A 4,853-nucleotide genomic window follows, 5' to 3' on the forward strand; every position below is an offset into this window, starting at 1 on the left:
GTGCTATGCAGACTTTGACATTCGCTTATCTTAAAGGGTACCTAACAGGGCGGTTGGAGTCTGACTCCGTTCACAGCCCAGACTTTAAAGACCCCCCTCTCTCTGAATGAATGGGGGATGCAGGTGCTCTAGATATTATTAACAGACCAATGTTATTTTGTAAAATCCCAATTTTAACAGAATTTAAACCAATAGGATTGCCTCCCTATTTCCAGAATCTCTTGAAATAAAGTGAGACTAAATGTCAGTTTGAGTCTCCATCAAGCTGCACTTCCATTAACTATAAAATGGCACAAATTTGATTTGCAATACTAAATTTGCCTAATGAAAGCAGCACAATTAAAAAAAAAAACTTGCATCTATCGAAACAAAAGCATCAGAAAAAATGGCTTTTTACGACATTTAGGTTTTTGAATGGTAAGAGAACGATAAACCTATCTACAGAAACCTTAAGTTTTAAAGAATGTAAATCCAACTTTAGTGCACAATGCATACTTCTAACTTGGTGGAAGCTCCAATCTGGTTCCACATCTTCACTGCATTCATTAGTCACAATTAAATATATATATATATATATATATATATATATATATTTTTTTTTTCCTCAAAACAACATGAAAGAGCAGCTGAAACATTATTAATCTCACTCTACAGTGAAAAAAAACCATCTTAAAAACCCCAAAAAGGCAAAGTTAGAAACAGACTGCCTGGTATTGGATATGTGATGTGCTTGACTTACTTCCGACAAAACATATTATTTTAGCATACATTATTTTTTACACATTGAATACATACTGAAAGTTCAGTAGGTGTTTTTGTGTCGGGTGTCCTGGCTGCTTGGTTTTCTTGCATGTTGTCTAATTTGTGGAGTAGGACTTCTTGGTTTTTGATAATGGCGTCTAAAGTCTGGGATATCACGGCTTGTTTTTCTTCCATGTGGTCCATCCTCTGTGAGAATTCTTCATATAAGACTCCATTTTTCTAGAAAAAAAAAAAAAAAAGTTTCTTATATTTTCCGAAGTTGTTACATTTATCAAGTTTTAACCCAGAAGTGTAAACTTTGTGTATATAAAACACTAACAGTAAGCCTAGTAGAGTCCGATCCTTGCTTTCGAGAACTAGTCCTCTCCTTAACTCCATCAGTGGGTGTGCCTGGTCGGGCCTTGTTTACATCACTCCTTGGGGCCCCTGTTTCTCTTGGGTTCCCCTCTGCTTGGCGGGGGTGGGCGGCCCCTGCCCTGCTCCCCCCCTGGACCTTTCGCGGTGGGGGCAGGCGGTTGTCTGGAGTGTGTTGCCCTTGGGGGGCCCTGGATCGTACCTGGGGTGGGGCCCCGCATTGGCCCTCCTGGCGGGGTGGGGGGGCTAGTCCTCTGGCTGGGCTGGGGCCTGCACTCTCCGTGTTCCTGTGCCTTCTTGCTCTTGGATGTTGGGGGCCTCTGTGGCGGTCCCGCGTGCCCTGGTCTGGGTGCGCGGCGGGATTGCCCGGTGGGCGGTTTCTCTCCGCGACTCCAAGATCCCCCCAACAGAGTATCTATTACCATTACAGAATAGATAAACATGGTACAACATAGTCAAAACTTGGCATTTTCTACCGTGGTAACAATGTGGGATAGCAGTCAAATCTATGGGAACTGAACCCTCTGGGTCAGGGGTAGACACACATGGTACGGCGGATAATACACAGTTAGCGAGACAGTAAGGGCTCCATTGAGTGATGGATCCCTGGGACCAATTGAACTGAGGATTATCTAATTTAAACCAGGAGAACTCTAACACAATAGGAGTGTGGGCAGACTGAGTGATGAAAAATTGGATAGATTCTCTATGGTTACCTGACGTGACTAGTAGGATGGGCTTAGTGCGGTGAGTAATACGCGATAGGTGTTGACCCCCGAGGCCGGAGGCTACTATGGGGGTGTCCAGAGGTTCTGTGGGGAGAGACAAGCGGTTAACGACATGGATATCAATTAGGCTCTGTTCAGCTCCAGAGTCAATGAGGGCCCTTAAATCATAAACTTGAAGATCGAGGCATAACTTGACAGATATAAAAAGGAATTCTTTACCAGAATCTGTGGCTATGAGCTCCCCTCGCTGCCTGTCTTCTAGTGAGGGGATTTTAAGTTTAAGTTTAAGCGGTGAGGACAAACAAAAACTAAATGGCCTTTAGTCCCGCAGTAGAAGCAAGCACCAGCCTCGCGTCTCCTGCGACGCTCCTCTTCCGACAGCCTGGAGTGGCCGATCTGCATGGGTTCATCCGGAGGGTTGGAAGGAACGGAGAGTTCGGTGACCATGCTCTGATCGATCGGTGGGGCGTGGGCGAGCTTGAGAGGACGAGGTTGATATCGCTCTTTTTGGCGTTCACGTATCTTAATGTCCGATCTAAGAGCTGCAGAGACTAATTCGTCAAACGAGCATGCTTCGGGTTGGGAACAGAGGTGGTCTTTAATTTGCTTGTTCAGGGATCGGCAAAAAATACATTTAAGAGCCAGATCGGGCCAGCAAGCTTCCACTGCTAAAATGCGGAAGTCGATGACATGATAGGTAGGTCCCAGGCGTGAGGCAGAGGCTGGTGGCAACACTGGTGGGTTCCTCCACAGGAATGGGTAGCCGTCTGAAGAGGAGGTTTGAGGAACAGAGGCAATGGCAGAGGCTCGTGGTGAGACCGCAGGAGAAGACCGAACGGGGATCCAGGCTGAGGCTGATTCTGGCGACCACTCGTGGTTATGGAATCCTGAGGGTGAGCAGAAAGAGAATTCAGGTAAAGTCTTGGCGTAACGTGACAAACTAGAGCTTGACATGAAGACCAACTATGCACCATCAGGGGCAATGGACTGGCGAGGAATGATGATCCTGGAGCTCCTTAAGAAGGCAGATGAGGCGATGAGGTAATTGGTCGCGGCTGGGATGAATCAGCAGCCAAGCGTAGAGGAGAAGGGGAGGAGACTGATGCCGGAGTCACACCGGACGCGGTTGCGCCAATTCGCGGCGCTCCATTGGTCACACCAGACGCGATTTTTTTTTTTTTTTTTCGCGACGGTCGACAGGCGCTTCTGCTAGAGCTATTGCTTTTTTTGCCATCATGGTCAATAACCAGGATATCTCCCCGTGATTCTGCTAAAAGGAGATGGTCTCTGCCCCTGTTGACACAGACCCCGCCGCCCAACTCTGCAGTCGGCCAACTTCATTGGTGGGTTTGTGCGCGCGTGTCTGTCTGTTTTGTTGTGTGTCTGTGTGCACGCACGCGCTCCCACGTGTTTCCGTCGGTAAATTAATAAACTAAATATTACCTGATGTTTCTTCCAAGAAGAACCGCTCCTCTGCCTCTCTCTCGTTCAAACGCAGCCCCATGCCCCGCTCCAGTGTGCCCCCGTCTGCCCTGCTTTTTTTCCTCCGAGAACCCTGCAGCCCAATACACCCGCTTCTCATGTATTGGGCTTTTTCTCATGTATTTTGATGCAACTTCCTGCCAGTATTGACGCGGAGCACTGGCATCTCACGGAAGAAATAGGCCAGACGCCGAAACATTGCGCTGCACCGCGCGGACCCTCCGCGCCGCTGCGTGGCGCTCCGCGCCTGGACGCAATAGGTTAACATGGGCGCCGAATAGAAGCGCACGCTGTTCCGCGCCGCTATCGCGTCCGGTGTGACTCCGGTGTGACAGAGGCACCATAACACAATACAGGTAAAGCACTTCATTCTGTCATGCAAACTATTTGTTCAAGGGTGAGCTGACACCTGTACTCAGGTCAGCATTTCTGTACTGCAGAGATGGTTGATGGTGGTTTAAAAAAAAAAGGGTGAGTTTTGATTATCCCCACACCAGGACCTCCACTGAAGCAGCAGTGGTAGTCAGAGTCCCAAGACACCTCCATGGGACAACAAGTGGAGGAAATCCACCTGCCGGACAATCACGTCATACACCCATGCTGGTCAAAAAAGAATAGCCACAGGAGCTCCCAACGGCAGAGAGCAGGGAGTCACAGGAGCACGGAGAGTGAGGGTCCAGCCCAGCCAGAAACACACACAAGGGCCACCAAACCCTCCACAGGAGGAGGACACCCAAGGGAAGTGAGGGCGCCTGAAGAGCATCCACTGATTTGTCTTTGGACCGTTGTCTATGTCCAATATCTATGTCTAATGAACAAGTTTAATGAACATTGTATGTCAGTGTATATTTTGCTTAGTGATGTTTCAGCTTGCTTTATTTTTAAACCTTTGCATTGTGTTTGCTTTTGTCGTTAGCTCCTGTTTCACAGAGCTGTCAGAAAGTTCCTTAGCAACAGTTGCTAGTGTCGTTTGCTCCTGTCGTTACACAGTGTTGTCGGACAAGTCCTTAGCGACCGTCGTTACCTCCTGTCGTTACACTGTGTCGTCTGACAAGTCCTTTGCAACCGTCGTTACCTCCTGTCATTACAGTGTCGTCTGACAAGTCCTTAGCAGCCGTCGTTACCTCCTGTCGTTACAGTGTCGTCTGACAAGTCCTTAGCAACCGTCGTTACCTCCTGTCGTTATACAGTGTTGTCTGACAAGTCTTTGTACTGCGGTCAAATTGTTTCGTCTATATACAGGGGTTTACTGTGGGACAGTTGTTGTAAAACAAACTGTCAAACCAGTCATGCTCAAGCTTATATCCTTGTTTGATCTCAAAGGACGAAGAAAATCAGTTTTAATAAAGCCGACACTAGCGTTAGCCACGAGGACCGCGGCTTATAGTCCTGCGCATGCGCACACCCAGAGATAAATATGGCGGGTGGGAGCACATGCGTGATGGCTTCACTTTCTTCATTCAAGTGACTCTTGTCAATTGTTTGTAGTTAGTTGGCCTACTGGGGCCCGTTTCAAGAAGCAGGTTC

The sequence above is a fragment of the Oryzias melastigma genome, unplaced genomic scaffold, assembly GCF_002922805.2.
Source record: "Oryzias melastigma strain HK-1 unplaced genomic scaffold, ASM292280v2 sc00347, whole genome shotgun sequence".
NCBI classification, from domain to species: Eukaryota; Metazoa; Chordata; class Actinopteri; order Beloniformes; family Adrianichthyidae; genus Oryzias; species Oryzias melastigma.